A 25,930-nucleotide genomic window follows, 5' to 3' on the forward strand; every position below is an offset into this window, starting at 1 on the left:
CATAGTCATGGCATGGATAGTTATTTCTGTAATTCTCCTGCTTTCTCCATAATCCAGTGAATGTTAAACAATTTGATCTCTGGTTTCTTTGCCTTTACAAAACACGGCTTGCTCTTCAGGTAGTTCACGCTCTAAATTCTGCCGAAGCCTCTTAAAAACATTAATGTTAAAAAAAGCATTGCATCACTGCATTGTTCTACATAGGAGGCTTGCAGTGGTGTCTCAACGGTGCACTAGCTCCAGCATCTTTGAAAGGTGTAGCATTCCAACTAATGAGCCCACTGCTACGCCAGGGCAAAACACTGGAAATTTCATGACTGGAAATGGCTAAAGACTTATAGAGTTGAAATGTTTTTTACATTTGTAATAGATGAATTGATATAGATCGTTCCAAATTTTGTGCTACTGTACAGTCTTGGACCCCACCACCTAAGAGTCCCTAGAAGTCGAAAGCCCCTTTCACAGGAGAGAAAGGAGAAATTATCAGCAGGGCTCAAGAGATATTGGGAACGAAGGAGAGCATCGAGGAAGAACTAGTCATCAGCGCTCCTTAGTGGGCTTAAATCAATAATAATAAAATTAAATTATGGTTTCCTTCTAGGAACCCTATTTTTTGATACAGGTCAAAGGCAGGCAGTTATACAAGTGGAGGCATATGCTTCTCCTAGTATACCGTCACTGCATTGTTCTACATAGAAGGCGTGCAGTGGAGTCTCAACAGTGCACTAGCGTCTTGGAAAGTTGTAGCATTCCAACTGATTAGCCCACTGCTACACTGGGGCTAAACGCTAGTAATTTCACGACTGAAAAAGCCTAGAATTCTAGAGCTGAAGGCTTCTATATTTTTTTAAATAGATCATTATATTTAATTTAAATGTAATAATGCTTAGTCTTTAAGAAATATATTGTAAAAATGTTCTCCAGGTTTTAAACACTATTCTCCATAACGCTCAGTATAACCTACCACCATGCATGGTAGCCTAACACTGCCTGTACACCAGTATTGACAGTAATCTCAATAGGACACTGGACTTTAATAATGTGCTTAAATATCTAGATTCAGTTCACCGTAAAGCTTATAGGAAATATTTTCGTGTTTTCTTCCTAGAAGCTGAAATTAAATTTGCAGCACGTGGCACAACCATGCAACTCAATTCATATACACTGCTTTCTCCAAAATATAATTATGCATGTCGAGTTGTGGGCCCAAATGTTTGATGGATCAACAGCCCCATAACTGCCTAGCCGTTATTGAGGAGGCATACTGGGTAAAAGAAGATTCCATCCCACTGACAAAAGGCAGTGCATCTGCTAAACTTACAACTATTGTAATAAATGTGTTCTGCAAATGCAGATTATCATCTTGGCCTAGAAATGCTGTTAGCTTCTTAAACTTTTTTATACCTTGAAATGTTCTCTGAACCCTACTCTTGCCTGGTTCGAAAATAATAATCACACATACCGTACTGAGTTACAGATTAATCAGTACCGGTAAGTTTTTAAAAGTGTATTCGTAACAATTATCTATATTTTATATTAATATTACTGTGTTTTTTAGTAATTACAGTATCAATTTATTTTTCAAATACAATTTGCATCATCTCTACTTTAACTGAAAGATCATATAAACGTAGTTTGTACTTACATTAACGTGGGCTTGCTGACCCTTGCACAGTTCATATTCGTTCGAAGGTTCTGGACTCAGAGGATTTCTGCCGAGCGGAGACCACATGAAAATGTGTTGATCGAACGATGCTCTCGAGAAGGACAATCGCAGAATACAACAAGCATTCATTGGAAATTGTATTACAAAGCAATAAAATAATGCATCACATTCACGTTTGTCCTTTTATTACTTATAATTTATACTCTGTGCTATATGAGTTTTACAGACACTGAATCAATTAAAATTAAATAGGTATTTTTTATCTTGTAAGCAACATTACATAATTATCAAACGATACATTCTGATAAAATATAAATACGAGTAATATATGAATTAGAACTCCAAACAACGAAATAAAATAGTAAATTGTGTTCCTTCTGTTTATTTAATTCAAATTCTTATATTTTGTTTGCAGTTGTTTTAATATATTTAATTTTAGCAAACACAGGACTACACTTTAGTGAGGTCTATGGAGGTTTTCCTTTTTGTCAGCCCAATACTGTTTCATCCTTTCTGAATGTAATCTCCTTTCTGCTTCTGGATCACTCTTCCTATTCTCTGCTTGTTGATTTTAGTCTAGTCTAGTGTGTTTATCCCTCAATATCTTGAGAGTATTTTAAATCTTCTATTGTAATATGTACTCTCATGTCTTTAAGTTATGTGATCCTAATATTCTTCCACAGATTCTATTTTCTGGTCATCGTATTAGATACCCTAATAATGATAATTTCTTTTTCATTGTGCTAGTCACCGGTTCTATTTCTTTATAAACTGCTTCATTGGAAGCTAATCTCCAGACTAAGTTTATTGGATAATTTTTATTCTAACAGGTTCTCACTACTCTCCTTTCTAACTTGACTACTCTTATTTACTGCAACTGTGTTTGTTGTTTTGAATAATGTTTCACATGCATATGGAATTTGTGACTTTTGTAGTGCCAATTTCCTTGCTATTGAGATACCTTTTATTATACATATTCTTGGTAACATGCGGCACTGTAACCAGTTTATCTATTCTATTTTGCCATGTTGGTTTCTCATTCAGGTTAAATGTGATTGTTTCACCTAAATATTTAAATTTGTCTACAATTTTTATTTCTTGGCCTCCCAGCTTAATTTTGTTTGCAAGCAGAAATTTGTTTTTTCAAACCAATATTTTGAGCTATTTCCATTAACCCTTTCAGTCACAATTTATCATTTCTGAACATAAAATTTTGAAATTTGGTACATGAACTAAACAAGATATTTGGAATTTTTCCTGGTGATTAAAACATCAATTGGATACAGATCGTCCACTGTAGTGGACAAAGTGACTGGCAGATAAGAGATTGTCTTAAAAAAAGTTAATTTATGTCTGTAATGCCCTCATAAAACATCATTGGAGAATAATATTAACAAAATATTGTATTTGTAAAGTATTTATTATAGGGCCAATAACAACGAACATCTCAATAATGAATACAATCAAACAATTCATAGTCAGTCTAGGCAGTTACTTTGTATGAAACTGTCGAAAGCAGTTTCCGTCTCTTGCAATGCGCAGGTGCAATCTACACTTAGCAAAGTTAGCTGTGTTCTGCACTGCATACAAGTTCGTATTTTCAACTATTTCCTCAAGTAAATTCTAACTGCAATACTTTTCAAAGTAAGAAGTAGGACTGGGCAACTGGTATGTGTTACTCACTGGAGGTTGGTAGAAACTTATGGGAGGTGAAACATGGGTCCCAGGACGCAAAGAGATATCCTTCTGTGTCAGTTCCTGATCAATAAAGTATGTCTTTGATAATTCATCAATTGTCATGCATGGTCTAAGAATACACACATTCAATGCTAGTCATCATGTCCACTGTGGTTGAGCATTTTTTTAACAAATGCTACGTGAAAAATCAGTTATGCCAACCCATGAATGCAAATATTTTATGACTAATAGAAACACTCCCAAAAAGAAAAAAATACCAACCTACATTCTCAGTTATCTGAACAACTGTGTGAATGTGTGAACACAGCCTAGATTGGTAACTCGGGCAACCACTGCCAGGTAACATATTATTGATATTACCAGCAGTTACAAATTTAGTCAGTAGATGAATCAGACTATCTATATCATAGAATGCCATGTCCACCTCAGTGTACACTATGACCTCTACTTTTCCAAACTTTTAGAAAGTCATTAAACCATCGGAAAAAATCGTCCAGTACAGTGGACAAATAGACTGAAAGGGTTAAAGATTTTGTTTTGTTTCCTGAATATCACTGGCCAGAAGAGCTAGATCAGTAAATCCTAGACAGTTCAAATGTAACTTATCCTTCCAAGTTACAATTTATATATTTTTCGAGTTGTTCTTGTACCATTCCCTTGTAACGTACTCTAGTGAACTGTTCAAAAGAGGTAACAATCCGTTCTGCAAGTTCTCCTCTGAACTTAATTTTAGAAACTGTATTAGTTAAAGTTCAATTTGATTAGCTTCGGGTGGAGACCATGTCTTAAAAATTTTTAAGGATTGTCTGTGGATGGAGTCGTAAGCTTTCATGAAATCTAAACGTTATTGAAATGGGCTTGTATCGTTTTTCTGTAATATGCCATGACTATCTTCAAAGTTATTATCTGTTCAGAGCAGCTTCTCCAAGGTCTGAAGCCTCCCTGGTATTCACCTAACTCTTGATCAAGTTGTTCTTTAATCAGATTAGATAGCATCTTCAAGAAAATCTTATACGTGCAGTCAAGGATGAAAATACCTCTATAGTTTAATGAACTATAATACCGTATCTATGGCTAAATGGTTAACATGCTGGCCTTTGGTCGATTCCCAGCAGGGTCGGGAATTTTAATCATCATTGGTTAATTCCTCTGGAATGGGGATGGGTGTATGCGTCATCTTCATTATCATTTCATAATCATGACGCACAGGTCACCTACACGCATCAAATCAAAAGACTTGCACCTGGCGAGCCGAACATGTCCTCGGACACTCCAGACACTAAAAGCCATATGCCATTTTATTTCACCGCATTTGCTTGCATATAACTCGCACTCCATTTTTAATATTTGAAATTTCAGGGGAAAAAATCCCCGCACGTAACTCTCATTACCTTCCGACATCATATGGCCGGCTGCATAAACTGATCTTAGATCAGAGAATAAATTGATCTCAGTTCACACTAAACTCTGATTTTTTTTGTCGTATAAACGTTAATCTGAGATCAATTCGTACTGAACTAGTATTAACTTTGACAGGAGAAATTTCTCCGATCAAACTCTTTGATCTCAGTTCAAGGAGTTGTTTTCTATTCAAGATAGAACAGCCGATTATGAACATACTATCTTTGTTATGATGAATCCTATGAAAATACACAAAAGACTAACCTAATACATTGTTAGCTGTTGTCCGTATATAAGCTATATTACGCTTCTTAATGCAGCGAAACATTTCTACAATATAACCTCTATGAATTGCTTACGATATTACATTATCTCGTTCAAATTTTCCAGATGTCTGATTAGTAGGACAGAGGGTTATTCAGCTAACTTGTCAATCTCAAATAACATATGGACCGTTCAAGATAGAATGGCGTCAATATCCTCTGAGGTAATGCTATTAATTTTGCTTTTAAAATGGAACTACACTGTTTTCTACACCTAGCCCTAAATCTACAAGGATTACAAGTTCAGCACTGTGATAATTCCGAATATCGATGTAGGTACTTCGAGAAAATGTAATGTATTCAAACGTACTTTATATGCCAGCTGCGTACAGCCCTGTTTGATTCATGCTACGTGCGAAATATGAGCTAGCTAACGACACACAGAGGTTTCTTTGTATCTTTTTCAGTACTGTCAAAAAATTTATTCAGTGAAAGCCCGTAGATACATGATTCAATTATATGCTATACATGCACAAAAACGGTATTCTCTATATCTCGAAATTTCAATAACTCGAAATAAAATTATCTCCCGAAGTGATTCAAGATATCGACGTTCCACTGTATTTATATCAAAACGACACACGCACCAAAACGCGTAATAGTTTTCTTTATTAGACTGTAAAATGAACCGAAATTTAATTTTATAGGTATCTCTGAACACTTGGAGATAACATTTATGTTTTTTTGCCATAACGTGAAGAGAAAATACCAGAAACTATCACCGACACAACTCCCTAAAATATATTCAACTCATGTGCGCGAATCACACAATAAGAAACTCATTCTTTTGTCTCGATTAACTGTCACCAGCGCGCGCTGGCCTCTCTTGCTTGTAGGACGATTGCAGTCCCGAATCACCAGCCATAAAGCATACATGCTGCTTTAGCGAGCAGAAAAAACAATACACGAAGGTGACGGACGATACACCCTTGAAATAAAGCATCAAATAAATACGCTTGAAAATGAGGCTGGGTAAATTACACAAGTACATAAGAATTTATCCTTTATCCTAGGGGAAGAGTACTGACTGTACTGGAGATTACATAGGTCAAAATTAGGAAGAATTAAAAATAAATCAGATAATCAGAAGACGAGTTAAAAAACAGAAAGTTCCCGGGCAAATCGGAAGGGTTGGCAGGTATGCCTTAAGATATGGCAGAGTGCAACACCGCAGATTTAAAAGGTTAGTTGATATATTCTTGTGTCTGGTTAAATTTTATAAAACCGAGCGCGATAGCTGCAGTCGCTTAAGTGTGGCCAGTATACAGTGTTTGGGAGAGAGTAGAATTAAACCCCACTGCTGGCAGCCCTGCAGGTTAATTTCCATGTCCCATTTTCATACCTGCCAAATGGTGGAAATGATTTTATGACATTTCATTAGCTTCCTGAAAATTATGAAGGCTGCCACAAGGACAAAGCATAACAAAGACCAATACTATGGTAATACAACTGCTGATAAATTATAGGAAAAAAGGGTAGAAGAAGAGATTAAGGACAATAAGACATCGTTACATACCATATAAGTGATGATGTAAAATCGTGACTAATCCGTAAGTACTGAGATTCCAATTTATTTTATGCTATCATTTGGGATGCCTAGCATTTTGCAGGTCTTAAAAAAAAGAGAGAGGCTCAGTACCGTTCCACGAGCACCCTCAATACAACCAATCACTTCAATACCTTCAAGGTCGTACTTGTTCCTGCAGTTAAGTGATGCTGTTTAAGAAAACTAAAGTGTTTTCCACAGACTGAGTGATACTACTACAATTCTTAAGAATGAAATTGAATGTACATGTAGTACTGGAAACAAGCCATGGTACGGAAATCATCCACAAAAGCAGAAGTTTTGCAACATGTTTTTTTGCTAGTTGCTTTACATTGCACCGACACAGATAGGTCTTATGGCGACAATGGGATAGGGAAGGCCTAGGAGTGGGAAGGAAGCAGCCGTGGCCTTAATTGAGATACAGCCCCAGCATATGCCTGGTGTGAAAATGGGAAACTTCGGAAAACCATTTTCAGGGCTGCCAACAGTGGGATTCGAACCCACTATCTCCCGGATGCAAGCTCACAGCTGCGCGACTAACCGCACAGCCAACTTGCCCAGTAAGTGCTTAAACAAACTGATTGCCGTTTCATACACATTTTAATTCCCTCCCCCCGACTTTTATGAAGAAAACTGATGTACTGACAATCTGCAACAGCGACATTATGAATTCACACTATAACTGACTTTGAGAGAACCGGGCAAGTTGGCCGTACGGTTAGGGGCACGTGGCTGTGAGCTTCCATCCGGAAGACAGTGGGTTCGAATCCCACTATCAGCAGCCCTGAAGATGGTTTTCCATGGTTTCCCATTTTCACACCAGGCAAATGCTGGGGGTGTACCTTAAGGCCACGGACGCTTCCTTCCAACTCCTTGACCTTTCCTATCCCATCGTCACCATAAAAACTATCCGTGTCCGTGCGGCGTGAAGCTGCTAGCAAAAAAAAAAAGAAAAACTTTAGGTGAAAGGAATAAACATAATGAACACAGTTAATGAACCACATAAAAGTAAACATATATTGTAATAATACTATTGGTTTTCAGGATTTTATAAATTACAATAGGTATCGTACTAGTAATAAGTCAGGTCATTTCAGCATCTTCCACTTCCAATTATCTCGGGTACCTGTGAACAGAAACAACCATGTTATCTTACATGAAAATTCTCAAATGCAGAAAAGGATACAAGAAAGAACAAATTACTAATGCGAAAGAATACTTTCCATTTGACCATACCATAATTATTTCTAAATCCTAACATATACAGATTTTTCTTAGTTTACTTTTCAGTGTTCAACCCTTAAGCATACGCTTAAAAAGTGTACCAATGACAAATAACACTGCCTTGAAACATTTCATTATTGCTATACAATTGCCAGTTCGCAGCTATTCCTTCATTGTTGCTTTAGTGAGCATAGTGATAAAGTTATGTGGTCATACCTCCAAGTGAATATATTAAAAACTCGATGCATCGTTCCCGGAACTATTGTTTTACTGTATTCATAGTTCAATTCATTCAGCCCCAAAAACGTTCCGTATAAATTAGTGTTAAACTTCCCCGCATCTATAATTCCTTGAATTGCACCAAACATCAAAAAACATTTCTCCTCATCCACGATTTTCCCTGCACTTAGTATTATCGCAACAAAAATTGCAAAAGTTTGTTTCAATTTAAAGCCACAACCTGTTACGCGAGAATGTACGAACTATTCCATGTTGCTAGTCTCGAGCAAGGATATTGTAGGCTGGGGTGTAGCGAGGTTATTCACATGCAACACCACCCGTACATAATCATGCCTACGAACCTCCTAGCGCCAACTATTGATCTAAACCCACTAACTGGCCTCTAGAAGTACAGTGAAACCTCGATTATCCATTCCCGGAAACTACGTTTTCCCGGAATATGCGTTCAAATTACGTGGTCCCGCGAGCATCGTAATTAAATCACGTAAAAACCGCACATTAACAGTTCCTCGAATAAACGATTTCCCGGATCAACCGTCCAGAAATTCCAGTCCCATCAACGCTAAATCCTCGATCAATCGTTTATTTAATAAACTGTATCTCACGAAAGGATGGCTATGGCATACGTATGGATCTTGGCGTTTACGCCCCGTCATTGCGATAATTAGAGCAAGTACCAGTAATGTATCGGTACTGGAAAAGCGATCGGCGGTAATCTTGCATAACGGACCATCTTAGCATCGCATTCGGAGGTATTGTTTAGAGAATCTCGGAAAATCATAGAGCAGAAAGTGGCCACAAGAATCGTAAGGAGACACGGCGCATTTTGACACCTCTGCTTGAATCGTAATCTATAATCTTCATTTCCGTATTGACAATTGCACAATTAAAAATAGGAGAGGATTTCCACCAATCAATACTTATTTATTGTATATATTAAACTACAGGACCAGTTTCGACCTCATATTCAAGGTCATCTTCAGCTGAACCATACATACATATTTATATAATGAAGCTTTGATTAAGATTGTGGTGTTGAAGGAATGCCATATGATGATGTATGATATGATCATATGGCATTCCTTCAACACCACAATCTTAATCAAAGCTTCATTATATAAATATGTATGTATGGTTCAGCTGAAGATGACCTTGAATATGAGGTCGAAACCGGTCCTGTAGTTTAATATATACAATAAATAAGTATTGATTGGTGGAAATCCTCTCCTATTTTTAACCTCTGCTTGAAGACGGAACGAATTTCGTCAAAAGTTCACACTTATACAACGTCCACATTATGTCCATGGTTAGATGTTTATATTTTTTTTTTTCAATCGTACTACCGAGCAGGCAGGAATCGAAACTGCTCCTTAACACAAATTTAGTATTTTAATATTATCGTACGCGATTATGTTAGCGAGACCAGAACAGATGTTGCACCTTACATTAAAAAAAGAAAGCCATGGGAGATCTTGGGATTGCCTATTACTGTTTAGGTCCTAATGTAAGACTGGGAATTTTAAGTTTTCGTGTTAAAATACAAAAAACCGCAGTCGTTTTATTGGCGCACGTTACCGGTACATTTAAATGATTTGTATAATTTCCAACTCGTAGTGAAATGTGCAGTGAGCGCGCTTTCCAGATGACCTCAAGGTAAAAAAAAAAAAAAAAAAGTAATTTCTGAAGTTTTGATGATATTTCTTTTATCTTTCCAATTTGATTGGATTAGTGACGGGCAGAATTGAATTAAATGCATTCGAGAACTTTTGAGAATCGATACTTACTTTCGAAACCATATTTTCGAGTTCAACATAACCTTTAAAAGTCGATGTAGGCCTAATTTACGCGGTAACGATAGATTTCCAGAAACTGACTACGAACAGTATACCGGAGACCAAATTACAATGAAAGATTAAGAAAAGAAGGGATTTCGCCATCATGTTGGGCACTTTTGTATCTAATGTGCTTTATTTTATGAGATGAGGGAATTAAAAACTATTTGTGGTCGATTGTCGTCGCTTGGCGTTATTAGATTTTTCAAAGAGTTTGGCTAATCAAAGTTGCTGAACTGAAAGAAGTTTTCACGGGAAACTGACGAAGATTCCCCTGTACAATTGAATATAAAGTATCCACATTTTGAACTCGCGTACCGGTAATTAATGCGGTTTCGCGGTCTAACATGCCTGCCTCTCATCCAGAGGGCCCGGGTTTGATTCCCACCAGGTCAGGCAGTTTTACTTGGATATAAGTCTGGTTCCAGGTCCACTCAGCCTTAGTGATTACCTTTAATTGAGGAGCTATCTAATGGTGAGATGGCGACCCCGATCTAGAGAGCCAAGAATATCGGCCGAGAGGATTCGTCACACTGACCATGCGTCACCTCGTAATCTGCAGGCCTTTGGGCTGAGCAGCGGTCGCTTCGCAGGCAAAGTCCCATTGGGGCTGTAGTTTGGTTTGGTTTAGGAGTTTTTGTAAGATTATAATTATACATATCTCATGTTGGTGATGTTTAGCCAAATTGTTGATGGTTTTCATTCATTCCCGGATTTTCCGTTTTCCCGCGTTGTACGTTTTATTTTCATGGTACCTCGAAAAACGGAGAATCGAGGTTCCACTGTATTAATTTCAAGTTTTAAAAAATCGGAGGTAATTTAAATCTCAGATGTGCCACCATTTTCTCTATTATTGGCCAGCTAGGGCTGCCGTCTTAGTAGAAAAAGCCGTCAGCTTAAAATACTCATGGCGTGCGCCAGGTACATTTTCATTAGTACAGGATGATTAAATGCGTCATACCTTGGAGTGTGTGGGATTGTGGGATGCTAAAGACTATAAGCCGGACTTAACCAATACAGACTAATGGTCTTTTCACTTGCCTGATCTTTAATAAGTGCCCAAGTTGGCAGCCTTGTGTAACCTGCTGTGACATCCGAAACGCGCCCTGCTTAATTTTTAACCTCTGTAACATCGTCTGAGCTACATTGTGTTTGATCTCTAACCGATCCTCCGCAAAAGTTTATGGAATCTATACCGAAATACAGGTTCACATCGTAATATCCACATGTAGCACTAATATGCAATAAGAGAACTGACCTTAAAAGGTTTTCTGTAATTACAGAATGAAAATCACAGTTGTGTACACCATCATCAGCATCAGAATTAATCATGGGTAGGGCTGCAATTTCATAGATGCGCAGGTCGCCTATCAGGCGAATGACCTGTACCAGGCCTCTTCTGATTATTATTATTGTTGTACCACCAGAGGTACACCTTTCCTTCTGTTTGTTTTGTGCGCCTTCTTTACTATGACCATCTCTGATAGCAACTAAGAACTTCTGAAATGTTGTTGAAGTTTTTCCTCCGATCGCTTGATGGCTCTTAAGTATATTTTGGAATGAACTCTGGAGGACAAAGCCCAAACCTAATTTGTGAGAAAATTTGAATGTTGAAGTTGGTAAACCTACTGTTATGCTTATGTTAAATTTTGTGTTTACAAAGTTGTCAATATCTTCAAACACCTCAAGTCTACCATCCTATCACAAACCAGAAAGTTAAATTATTCACCCATCATGGACCTGTTTTGTAGTTTGTGGCCACCCAATCATAAACTTGGATTGCAAAGATCTAGGAGTTTCTCCCATTCTTCCTTTATAAGAGGAGCAATTCTTACTAGTGAGGTAGTGTATGCACCGTGAAGTCCGATTGAGAGAAGCTCTCTCAGGAGCTAAGTAGGTGGGGGTCAAACTCTACTCAAGTTTTTCTTTTGCATATGCTTGAGTATATTGTACTTCCTGCCATGCACAACTGAAACAGCTACATATAGTACAGAATGTGAACGTTGGTCCCTTCCTGGATTCATTAGAACATGGAAACTCTTCCCTATAAGCACTTTTTTTGACATTGACCAAAACAAATATTATGACAACACAAGCACTTCCACAGAACCTGGCCCGGGTAGACGACTAAGACGTGCTACTTCTGAGGTTAGGTTACTTGCATACAAAGAGAATGACTGTATTATAGACCAAAGAGGAGCACGACTTGGCCACCGTGCCCCATAATGCCAAGTGGTATCATTATTTCAACTATCGACGAGCCATACTCAGCCATATATTAATAGAACGAGAAAGTCCACAGGAGTTTAAAATAATACAAAAATTACTGATACTGCTCTGAAAATTAGGAGATGGGTCCCGGCGATCGGGAGGAACGATGAAAAATCGGGAGTCTCCCACTTAAATCTGGTAATAGAGCTCAGTAACAATAATAAATTTGTGTACTACAGTACTATGTACATCAATGTGTAGGCGGATAATACAGATAAGCTCTAAATAATATTTAAAATTACCGTTCCAAGGGAAATACAGAAAGAAAAAAAATTTCAGTAATTTCTTAATTCAGAATTGTTTGGACCCTTGCAATTCTGCTTTGAGCAAGTTTTATTGTATATAATTGAGGAAAGTACATTTAACTGTAGGAAATAACCCAACAAAACTGAGAAACTGAAAAAACTGGACAATATACACAATTTATAAACTTACTTGTTATAATCCTGCTTCCTGATCTATGCGGCAGGCAAAAAAATTCAGCTAGCAATCACTGGCATACAGTAGAAATCACTCTGAAAGAAAAATAGAAGAATGAAATATGGGTACTGAACCACTTTACGCTTAATAGGTAGTAACAAGGAGAGTACCTTAAAACACCAACAACCACATTTTGTGCACGTATTATGGTATATAAAATTTCTAAAGGTTGCAAAGAATTAAACTGAGAACATTCCAATGATTACACTATAAGTGAATGTTGTATAAAATGCTAGTATTATGATGATTATTTAACAGAATGAGGACTGAGATGGTGAACTAAGATCTTACACTGTGGACTGAGCATTTGAGTGTGTTTTCATATTTTTATACAAAAATAACTGATAACCTTTATTTGCAATCAACCCCACCAAACTGGGCCCAATGTTTGGGAAGCCAGGCTCTGCCTTTTACAAGTCATTTCTTTGCTATTTTGCTTTACGTCACACCGACACAGATCTTATACTGACGATGGGATAGGAGAGGCCTAGGAATGGGAAGAAAACAGCCGTGGCTTTAAGTAAGGTACAGCACCAGCATTTGCATGCTGTGAAAATGGGAAACCACAGAAAACCATCTTCAGGGCTGCCAACAGTGGGATACGAACCCACTATCTCTCAGATGCAAGCTCACAGCTGCACGCTACTAACCGCACGACCAACTCGCCCGGTTTTCACAAGTCAGGACAAAGGGAATGATAGAGGAGTAACACCTCTTTAAAAAACTTTGGTCCAGCTGACCTGGCTGGTAGTCCCTTGTAAGGGTCCCTCACCAGGGTTACGGTGAAGACCTCAACGGCAGTGAAGGCGGAATAGAGGGACTTTGGAACAGTGGAACTAGGGAAGAGGCAACTCTCCCATTCAGGGAAAATAGAACAGGAACTGCTGCCTTGAAGTCTGAAGAAGGAATTTTCAAGGCTAAGGGAAGAAATCCCAACAGAAAATCAGTAGGTCTGGCTACCTAGAAGGCAGTCCCTTCACCAGGCTTTGGGTGGTGAAGGCCAATAACCTACACACCTGAGATTAACTCATTAAAAAAACCTCAATACTATAACCTTCCAATGTATGTCAGGATGAGATTGGTGAACACATTGGAAGTTTATGTTGAGAAATAATGTCAATGAAATCTTATGTCCGGTTATCACACCTCCAGGTGAATTTGAGTTCAGTTGACTTGTCCAATTAGGTGAACGGCATTGCTGAATTGAAGATAGCGGCGGATTGATAACAAGCTCTAAACCCTGTGGTGCCTTGGAAATATTGGTAGACAATTAATCATCGTGGAACATAGGGTAGGATTAAATTAATAATACACATTCCTCAAGTAAAGTTTCTGAAATGCGCATTAACGGCAGAATATCAATGACAGAGTGTTACTGAGGGCCATGAAATGTGTGAATAATAAGTTTATATGAGAGGGCCATACCTTGTACATCTAGTCTCGCACGATTCGACGATTGAGATGAAGAATGAAACAGTCGATTACTAACCTAAATACGAGGCGGCAATTATTAAATAAGTTCCTTTGCTAATACAGCTGATTTATACGAGATAGTTTCGCATTATGTGTAAAATTTTTCCAATTGTCAAGAACATATGGGAGCTGGAAGCATAGAAGAATTCCAAAAAGCAAACCGTCTGCGATTATTATGTTGTTGTAGAATTTGTTTTTGTCTCTGAGGAAGTTGACTCTCAATCTGTATCTTAGAAGGATCGGAAGCGAAAATTCGTGAGAGAAAGATTGTGTTGAAGAGATATATTAGCGTGATATTGGCATATTATAAACATATATTATATTGTAAAACAAGATATCTTGTTATCGAAAAACATAAAGGCAAGTGTGTTAATTGAACTGTAAAATTGTAACAAGGTGTATGACCTTGTCCTAATTGATATCTCTGAGTTTCAGGTAACATGGAACCGTCAGTTATTGGTTATACATATGAGATGACTGCACGTATTAACATGAACAACTAAAATAGAGGGACCTCGAAGGATCTGGCCAGGAATGTGATGGACACTAATGGATAATATTTATAGTTGAGAGCTGAACACGGAAGGTGACACCGTCGTGGAGCAACAACCCAGGATGAGTACTTGAATATCGTCTATATATTCTGCCATGTAGTTGCTTATTTTAGATGTAGAGTAGTATTCATTTTAAATGTCGATTTAAGACATGTACAATTTTCAACTTGAAGGCGACCGTTATTTGTTAATCATTGCGTTGTATTACTTATGATCGTTGCGTCTAGTGCGGTGAGTCAATCTACGTTGTGATAACATGCGAGGAGTCGTGTGAGCTTTCTTTTAATGTCTTTTAGCAAGGATTTACAGAATGATTTTCGGCATCGATGATATTGATATCGTAATGGTGTTATTGTGATGAACGTTAACTTAACTCGCGGCTCAAAATACCTCGGAGGAGCTCAGTATTTGCGACGTGCGATTCTATGGTCTTCAAATATTATGTGCTTGTGCAGAAATACTGTGTTTGAAAATGGAAGTGTGATATTAGTGTGGTGATATGGTGTTAATGCGGCAACATATTTAGTAGTCTTTGACGTAATTGCCTGAATATATTGTTCCTAGGTATTGTGAATTCGCTGTGCATGGCGATTTGTGCGACGTGATAAGGTGTTTGATACGGTAGGATCTTTAAAAATATGTATGTGGATAATGAAATGTGGATGGTTATAGACGCGTCATTAGGATTGCGTATTTTATGATGATGTAATGTGAAGGTCCTGATGATGGCATTGGCGTTAGGAATTATGTTGGTCATGCGTGAATTTTAATGTCGTTGTGATGAATGATTTATTTAGGCACAAGGCCGTATTTAAGAATAGTGCTGTAGGATTTTGCACTCACGAACACTAATAGATGGTCGTCACATTATCCTATTTAAATACAAGATTGACCAGAGCGCACGGTATTAAAGGGATGTTTAGGATCTTCACAAAATAAACGGTAACGTAAAGATATTGGGTCATGTCGTAAAGGGGAATATGATCTCCTATGGTAAGTAAATCATTTCTTTGCTAGTTGGATATTTTGTAGATCATTTGAGTTGATGCCTAGTGCTGATGTAGTTATTTCAGGCCAAACTTCGCAGTGAAATCCGGAGGCGCAGAATCAACGTTGTTAGAGAAGGTTATTGTAGATGCTGCAATGTCTATTGATGTCCTTTATTTAGGTGCAGTCTTCGATGAATGTTCGAGAGGATCGAGTCTGTCTTTTAAATACATGATTTTGGTGGATGACATATTATGTTACGATCCTGTGTCTTTCAAACATTTCTCTTGCATTTATGATGATTTATGAATTTAGAATAACGGTGTTTTCAAGTTGCTAGGTAGACAGTTTACCGATAAATAATGCGATGATTTAAATTAGAATGACGGAATATTAGGAGATATTTGAGTAGGAACAGCATTCTGTAGTGGACGATTCAATAATTCCCAGTTATTTATTTCGAAATGCGTGATGGGTAATAGATCTTTCACTGTAAGCCTTCAGCAGTGGGACACTTTTGTCTCTTTTGTTTTCGATTTTCTCTTGATTGACGAAGTTATAATTTCTTTGTAACAAGAGCATGAAGTTAGGTGTTTATTTCAATTTTAACGTAACATTTATTTTTTTCCTTTCTATATCCGTTTGGGTTGCTAATAATTTGCTCATTATGTAACTGACATTCGAAGTTATGAGTCATTAAACGGAAAATCCTTCCATAAATGAAACATTTTACAGAGTTCTCATTTGATGTAGCGTAGGAATACTAGGATAATTATTTAATTTAGGATAAAATGAAATGATGGTCAATGTATCTTGATGAATATGCCAATATCCTAGATCTCTTGACATTCTGTTGCGGAATTCTAGGCAGGAAATGATGATTACTTTCTACGTTTAAGCTATACTGATACTAGTCCATTATATAAACCTGTGACCCGACTCGTCGGACTTGCACGTCCCTAGAGTGGAGGCTTCATGGATCTCCGACTGCTTTGCTTTGCCGCGGCGTAACCCAACACTGAGATACAGAATTGAGATGTGCAAAATGGTCACAGGTATTGCTGTCAGGGCTCAATACAAAGAAGTCGGGTGGATAAAATGAACAGAGTCCGGTGGCAGAAGTTCACTGATGCCCAATGCTCTACTTAAAAGAGATACACGAAATAAGTAAGTCAAGTTACTTTACAATCACAAACCTATTTTGGATTCACAAACATTTCAGCTATGCATGCATATCTTGTTTTTTAAAACTGTAGCAAAACTACTAACTTCTATAAATTTAGAAAACCCTTTTCCTACTTTCAATTTTCACAATACGTATTCACACACACCATGATACACTTATGAAACACAACATACATACTAACCATTGAGAAATGAAAAAATACATTAATTGTGGAAACTGACTAGGCGCCGGCCGCGCGAGACCATGCGGCAATGAAGCTGCCTCAATAGTACCAATTTAGTATCATAATGGAATTAGGTTCCGATGATGTCCTGCTACCTTGTATTTTTTTAATGAACTACAAGCACTGCGGAACACATTCCAGCACTCGGCTAACGTTTGTAGTACATATAAGCACTAGAACTCAATGGACCGCTCGTCCTCCACAGAATATTACCATCGACGTACGGCACACATCTTTCAAGTGTTAAAGGGGCCAAACATCTTTGTCATCAGCTACTAATGCTGGTAAGATAAAAATAAAATTACAGTGGCCATGGCAAAATATCCAAATAAGCAAGGAAATTCCCTTTCAAATGCCGGAGTAGACTACGCCCCACGGAGCTGGAGCAGTTCATGTTACTGTGGAATGGGAGGCACAATCTCGGACATATTCTGAGCCATAGCCCTCCTTGAGCTCAGGTGGCTAGGACTATACAATCTACCGGTGGTCCCTAATCTGTTAGAGGCGAGATCCTCACTGGGACCGTGTGTAAGAAAGGGTAGCATCCTGCTTCACAGAATTTTCACCGAGTACACTCACAATGTTTTAAGCAGGACTTGGACCTATGGATGTAACAGAGTCCTACTCCAATTTGACAGGCAAGGGACTCCTAGGAGACAACTTTGCGAATGTAATGAAATTCAATGGGGAGCTATCAATATTAATGGGACTTATGGAAGAAAGAAAGAACTGGCTGAGACAGTAAAGTGGCTGCGTCTTGATGTTTTAGGAGTTAATGATAAATGGGTAGGGGAGATAACGGGGAAAAGATAAGAGATTATAAAATGTACTTGACAAGTGTTAGAAAGGGAAGGGCAGAGAGTGGGGTAGGACAGTTCATCAGGAATACTACTGCACGCAACTCAGTTTCTGTTAGGCATGTAAAGGAGCAAATGACGTGGGTAGATCTGTGGAGGAATTAGGATGAGAAACGGCTCAGTGTATTCAACATATGCGAGTGCAGATGAGGATGAAGTTGAAAACTATTATGAAGCATTGAGCAACATCGTAGTCAGGGCCAACAGCCAGGATAGGATAGAGCTAATGGGCGATTTCAATGCATAAGGTGGAATTAGAATTGAAGGATACGAAAAGGTGATTGATAAATGTGCAGAACATATGGAAGCTAATAGGAATGGGAAGCGTTTACTTGTGCGCTACAGCTCATTCCATGTTAAGAAAACAGTATTGGTCTGTACATTTTCGTATTTTCTTATTTATAGGCCTAAATACATTTGTAGGAAGGAAGCACAATGGCAAGAACAGCCATCGCTTCGTTGTGTTGCTCTTGTACAAGCCTCGTGTAGTTCCTCACTCTGAACTGCCGGAACTCACTTTTATAGTGAAATCATCTACAGTATATTTGTTGCATGTATGGTTTTAGGCATACAGTACTTGAATTGTGTTCAATGAAAGTTATGTGATAAGCCTAGGTGGGTGATTTCTTTATTATTAATACTGTGATATTTTGGAGAGTCATCTACAGTGTATTTGTTGCATCTGTTTTCTAGCCTTTATATCAGTGCACACTTGTCTAGTGCTGAGTGTTGTGATTTTTAGCCTATGTGTGATTTTTTTTCTTTTTATGTTAGTGCAGCGATTTATTTGCGTTATGGCTGAAAACATTCATAAAAATAAGCAGGGAGAGGTACTTAGGAAGAAACAAAAGCAAACTGTGCTTAATGTACTTAACTATCTTTCTTGAAAGAACCCAGATAAAAGTCTCAGCTGAGTGATTAATGAAGATGATGCTCGTTATTTAAAGGGACCTGCTGGGTGATTAAAGAAACTGCTGAAGCAACAGGCTTTTCCGAGAGGACCATTTATAAAGTGCGACCAGCAGCCACTACAGGACCATTGGCTTCTCTGACTGAAACAAAACGTAAAGCACCACGGAAAGACAGCAGGTTAGTTCACTTCAATGATTTTGTTTGCAATGGTATAAGGCGTAAAGTGCAAGAGTTTTTCCTTAGAAACCAACCTCCAACCCTGCAGAAATCCTATCTGTGAATAATGATCTTCCAGACTTCAAAGGAACAACAACATGGGTTTCAAGTACGAAAAGAAAGGGAATTCAGCTTGTTTGACGGAAAGAGGGGACATTGTATCAGGCGTCACAAGTTTCTCTCAACAATTAAAAAATATCGAGACAAGGGAAGGAACATTTTCTACTCTGATGAATCATGGGTTAACACAGGCCACACTGTTGGGAAAGAATGGAAAGATAAGACAATTTACGCTCCAGGGGATGAAATTCTGTTAGGACTCTCGTGGTCTGAAGTCACCTACAGATCATAGTCCGTGGTTCGTTAGTTAATGCCACTAACGAGTATGGGTTCGTGCCCGAGGTGAAGTACGTGTTTCAGTGCAAGAACACCACGGATGCTCAAGGCAAAATGGACGGCGATTGTTATGAGGAATATTTTAAAGAATGTCTGCTACTGAACCTGCCTCCCACTACAGCCGCAAGAAAGCAGCTCTGCCTACGATAATTTATCGATAATGCACACCTTGCCTTAACTTTTATTGATTCTGACTGATTACAGTCTCTAGTAAGACAAACTAGTTTCAACAAATACATGCAACTCTTTGAAGGTTACAACAAACAGTACTGAATAGGTGAAAATCTTTTACCTTTTGTTTTATAAAACTGTAAAGAGAAAGAAATACATTTCCAAATCGAAGTCGCCACATAGGTTCAGCAGTTGGGTACAATTTTGAAAGAGTAAACATTTTTCTCCCGATAAGGGAGCTGAATACACAACTTTTGAAAATGAAGGAGATTCCTATAGAAAACTACAAGGTTCAAAATTGACGCCAGTCTGCTCTTTCCATAAGATGTCAGGTGCCGATAGGCGAATAAACTTCTCATGCAACATTTAGTTTAAATCATCTGTAGCACTTTCATAGGCCTAATTAATATCTTCTTTTCAGGTATCTTTAAAATTTATTTTATCCTGAATAATTAGTTTGGACAGACTGAAAAACTTGGTTATAGATTAACTTAAAACTGAAAAGAAATCACTTCCACTACAACACATGCATTAAGTAATTACAATTCATTATCATACTGCGCATTGTTTGTGAATCCCCTCCTGTATCTGCAGCTGCAAGAATGGCTGAAAACAAAAACGTGTTATCTATTACAGGAAAAAAAAAAGCCAGAATCTAGATTATATAAAAAGGATGAACCAGCAGCAAGACTAATTATTATGGTACAGGAATCCAGATAGTCGGAAACTTACAGAGACTTAAAGAAAAACTGAGAAAAGCTGTTGAAGTTCACAGCACAAGAGTATTAAAGCTTCAACTTTCGCGGATCTCGAGGGAGCACAGTACATCTGGTTCACACAGAAAGGAGTAGTAGTTCCCAGTCAGGTCCCATGTTAATCGAGAGGGCAGGAGAACTCCACAAACTTCTAAATAGTGAAGGAGAATTTAATGCTTCTTCAGGTTGTATGACTGAACACTTCTATGGGCATCAAGGAATTGCAGTTTAAGGCGAGAGACAGCCAACGCCTTTACGGATGAATATCTTAATTTTATAGAACAGCATGTTATTTTGCCACAGCAAATTCATAACACTGATAAGATCTGGCTCTATTGGAAGAACCTAAAAACAGGGATACTATCCTTCTGCACTAAAGCCCAAACCTCCAGACATAAGACCAGTAAAGATAGGTTAGTGTTACTGTGTACACAAACTGCAAGAACAAACCCAGACAGCATGATCTTCAGAGTAATTTCGTTCAAAGTTAGTTCGTACCAGTGTAGATATCGAGGCGTAAGGGTTCAAAAATATAACAAAAATACTCAGATTTTCTGGAAATCCCTGAATATACTCAATGCAATTCATGGGATTTGTAAAGCTTGGAATAATATTAATATTATAGCATTATTTCATTATTTGTAAATAGAAGCATGTATTCCAGGTTAAGGTTTGTACCAGCTGGATAATTGGGAGTTCGTTGTATACATGCTAGAAGACTCTTCCTACCTCACAGTCATCCCCAATGGAACTTCTGGCAAGCTTTCCCGTATCTTGCAACTATAAATTAATATCGATTCATTCGGGAATTCCTTCCACTGTTATATTAATTTGCCTTATTTATTAGTAGGTAAGGGTTATTCTGCCCGAAGGCAGGTCCGAACCTCCGCAGAGGTGTTCCTGAGCCGGAGTTTACGTGCGGTAGGGTGGCCAGTTCCTTTCCGCTCCTCCATTCCCTTACCCCCCACCAACAGCACGTGGCAACCCATCCAACTCCTGACCATGCCCAATGTCGCTTAACTTCGGAGATCTCACGGGGTCCGGAGTTTCAACACGGCTACGGCCGTTGGCTTATTTATTAGTCATTATCAAATAATTTCTACAACAAATTAATTTTATTTATGAACCATAATGACTTACTGTTTTACAACAAAAAGAAAATGATTAGCTTAACTGGAGAATGATGTCAACTACCTTTAGATCTTCCCCTTCGTACCTTTTAGTGCTTATTAGAAGATAAAACAGCATTACCCATTGCAGTTCTTATTTCTTTCTAAAAATCTGGCAGTCACGACAACCACCACCATTCATTCAACTCATGTATTACAGAACAATATTTGCACACAGGTAAAACAGGTATACGTTAGAAGTTTTAAAAACTCACAACTGTAATTATTTGTGAAAAAACGTTCTGCCCAATAAATCATCAACACTGCTGTAACTATTATCACCAGTGAGCAATTGAATAACTGCTCTCAAATGATGATTATAGCTTTAATATAGCACTTCGTCTTAGTAATGGAACCATTAGGCATCCACAACTCTGCATGAAGTGCATCACATAAGTCACAATTCACAAGTGTAGGAAAACCCTAATATATTATTAGAACTGCCTTTATCGCTCACTCGATCAAAGTCTAAAAAGTCCATTTAGAAAAGTAACGAAAGAACTTACGATGCGAGACAGTATCAGTTCGAAATGAAATTCAACTCTACTCATATAGAGAAAGATATGAACACTGAAAGAAACACACAATAGGATAAGTAAGACAGAGTGGGATGGCCTAGACCATGACAAGGAAAAATCAGACAATGTTGTACAAAGTCACGTGATTAAGACCTAGTCAGCCCTAACACCCGCATGTGTATGCTAACATGATCTGTGCTACCTGCCAATTTTTCAAAAAGAAAAATCAGAAGATCCTAAAGTGGAAAATTTTTAAAAACACGCATACGTGTCGCTAAGTCTTGGGACATAGTGAAAAAGGACAGCAAGGGGGGGGGGGAGATTACAAACAATACTAACACTAGTCCAATACATGTTATGATCACCCCTGAAATTAAATACTTACACAAAGTTACATCCTGATGAGTGCTCATCTGTTTTCACTTAACACAGGGAACAGTTAACACAGTACAAAAACAGCGTCTTCCTGCACTTTAAACTAGCGGGTCACAATATGAATGTTACCGTCGAAATTAAACTAAACATGTACACTTATCTACAAAATTCTGTCAAGTCAAAGATGAGTTGCTTTCTTTGTTTCTTCAGAAATTCTGGAGGAAAACTACTCTAGTAACATGGAGCAGTACTTCTAGTTTTCAAAACAGGAATAGAATCCAGAATTTCATTTGACATTGACCTAAACTGATTTTGGTTCTTTATCCCCAACTGAACACGTTCACACTCAGCACTGCTGTGTGGTAGTCGGAACAGAAAAAGCATTAGCCTGGATATCCTATCATACTTACGAACATCAGCTCCACGAATGCTCATCAAGCGAGGTGTCATCTGGCAGATTCTCACTCTCAACAGTAGCAGCCATCAATCTGAAGAGCTACAAATTGGTGCTTCATTGCATCCTCAACCGACTCACTGTCCTTCCTCGGCAGCAATTATGAAAATCTTTCTATTAAAAAATTGTGGATAAGAAAACTGGACAGCTTCGATTTTTGAAACATCTGCAACCGTTGGATGTTTTGGTACTTCATCGCTGAGAGGGAACTTGATAATATAATCGCATGCTGTGCAGAAGTAACCCTTGGCAAATGAAAAGAATGTTGATTTATCTTGATCATGAGGTTTCTTCACAAAGTTCTTTGTCTCAACACCAATGACGAGCTCATCCTTGTCTCTTGATTCTCAATAGAATGGTATGGAACTTTTAATAAAAGGAAACATTTTATCACTCTTGGTTTTATAAATCTGGATAGCAGCTGCTTTAACAGGTTCATCATTAGTTCTATTGGTGGGCCGGCATAAGGTTGCACATGACAGCTGATTGCACGACACGTGAGTTTTTAAAAACATGGGAGAATTGCTTTTAATGACAACACGATAATACACAATACAAATGAAATCGGCTGACAAAAATAGAACGTTCAACACACCGATTAAGTTTACAATTTCATCACACAAAATTATATGAGATACATATACTATGAAGTTCTTATTATCGCGACGTTAGAAATTATGGAAGAAATCAGCTGACAAGAATTTCACTTTAAATACACCAATAAATGTTAGAATACATACCGGTGCTAACACAAAAGGTTTCAAGTAAAATCTAAAAAATTTATGAAAATTCAGAAACCTTATTTTCATACCTGATTCATACAGGTACAGGCTTGATACCTTCCAGATCACTGCCATCAGTACCATCGCCTTCGTTGTCATTGTCTAGGAAGATCATCTACTCCTGACAGTCGCTGATGATGCCATGCAAGCCTATTGCTCTTGTAGAGTTAATGAATGTTTCGACATGGCTAAATTTCTTCCTCCACGAAGCCGCATCCATTCGAGCAATACTCTCCTGGAACCGTCCTTCCACTTCAGTAATTGTAAAGGACTTAAGTGTGTAGGCCTACGTAATGTTTCACTTCAACCCATACAGTACCAACTCCATCAGGTTGAAGCGACAGTGATACGGCGGAAACTTAATAACCTCGTGCCCTTGTTCCTTCGCTACTTCGTTGACTAATTTAGTCATACACATATGCGCTGGGATATTTCTTTATTGCAGCCATTCCACTAACAGTTCAATTACGGACGCTCGAAGTAGTGGTCTTGTCCATTATTATGGAGTGGTAAGGTGCATTCTCCATAACAATGGCAGAAGGGACTTTGAGCTGTAAGATTAGCGCCAACATCAAATTTTGTATTGGAGACATCTTTAACAGATTTAATGTGATTTACTAATTCTGTTCATCCTCCATGAGAAACGTTTATATCAAACGAGCACTTGGAACAGAATGCAAATGTTTTGCCTTTCCATTACTGCATAAAACAGGAAATTTAGCAGAATATGCCTCCCTAAAAGATTGATATCGTTTTAGTTGGTCATTACGAGTACCACTAAAAATACTAAATCGCTTACAAATTCATCACACAATTCCAGGAATTTCAGAACTACCGCCAATGTTACTCAGCCATACACAGCAAAGACTTTCAGCTGCTACGAAGCACAACGCAGTTACTAAAGTTATGTATAAATTCACAGCCTACTACATCTCTGTGAATGTAGTAGCAGTTGAGGTCGAACAGGTGACAAAGGTATGGTGATAATCGATAATGTGATTATCGATAAATTTACCGGTCAAATTCAAACACTGCATCTCGTATTACCAGCTACTATCGAAAGTCAAACAAATCCGATTTGACCACAGAAAGCAAAAACAAGCTTGGATATTCAAAATCCGTACAAACGTAAAACATTCAAAATCCGTACATTTTACAGAAAAACCAGAATACTTGGCAGGTAGGATATAGGAATTTTTGAAGGGCATCATTGCCATTAAAACGGGAGTACTTTTCCACTGTACTACAGCAGTAGAAGACAGATCAGTACCCAAGTCCGACATCTCACCTTAGCCCGAAGTGCCTTCTGCCTTGAACCATCCTCAGCAAGTGTATGTCTCCTTTTTCATAGGTTCTTAATGTCCCATAACCAAAACGAATAGGAATAAATATCTGAGAATTTTAACATTTCCTAAACGCTAAATGTGGGTTTTGACCTATTGTGAATTAACTTAAATCTAACATAAAATTGCACAGCTCTTATGGAAGAATTTTCAGGGCTTAAGATTTTTTCCCTTAAATGTGGTTTTATGCTAAATCGAGGTCTCGCAAAATTAGGTTTATACTGTAATGTTTTAAAACGACCTCAATTTAACACCACCCTCTTTGTTGCACCAACTACACCCTGAACAAACTATGGTATTGCAAGGAGGGATAAGGTTATATGAATGATGTTGATCCACGAAATATCACTGTAATTTTTGTCACAAATGGAAGATAGTAATTGCTTTTACTCAAATAAAGTCTCAAATCCCAGGTTGATTAAGAAATAATACAAAATATTTTATTTTAGAGAATATATACTTTATTGCCTTACAACAGCTATTTCTGCTACGTCGCAGCGCTTCCGAAAGTGTTTTGTTTGTCCAACACTGTCGTCGGTGATGTCTTTGCTCACTGAAGTTCTTTGGTGTCGTTTTATTGATTTTTCTCATTCGATGTAATTTGATGGGCTGTCACTCCATGTCCATTAACTGATTCATTAAACGATTTATTAATCCATGGATCATGCAATTTTCCTTTTAATATATATATATATATATATATATATATATATATATGTATTGGTCCAGGGATCACGCTATTTTTCTACAAAATACCAGCACTCCCATTCGCTAGAAAGAGAGCTCGTTGGTGCCAGCCCTGGACCTCAAGGAAAAAAAAAAAGACGGCGCGAGCAGCGGAATGCAAGACATATGGCCAAAGATAACAAAAATTCTCG

At 37.9% G+C, this 25,930-nt stretch overlaps 1 long non-coding RNA gene across 1 annotated transcript in view; it reads right to left on the minus strand.

The window, feature by feature from the left end:
• Positions 1-7,628: 7,628 nt before the first annotated feature.
• Positions 7,629-25,930, minus strand: part of LOC136866275 (uncharacterized) — a 42,919-nt gene continuing 24,617 nt past the window's right edge. The window contains exons 4-5 of the long non-coding RNA XR_010859523.2: positions 12,637-12,716; positions 7,629-7,760 (exon numbers count right to left, since the gene is read on the minus strand). This is a non-coding gene — a long non-coding RNA (uncharacterized lncRNA). The remainder of the gene's footprint in view (positions 7,761-12,636; positions 12,717-25,930) is intronic.

The sequence above is a fragment of the Anabrus simplex genome, chromosome 3 (assembly GCF_040414725.1).
Source record: "Anabrus simplex isolate iqAnaSimp1 chromosome 3, ASM4041472v1, whole genome shotgun sequence".
NCBI lineage: Eukaryota > Metazoa > Arthropoda > Insecta > Orthoptera > Tettigoniidae > Anabrus > Anabrus simplex.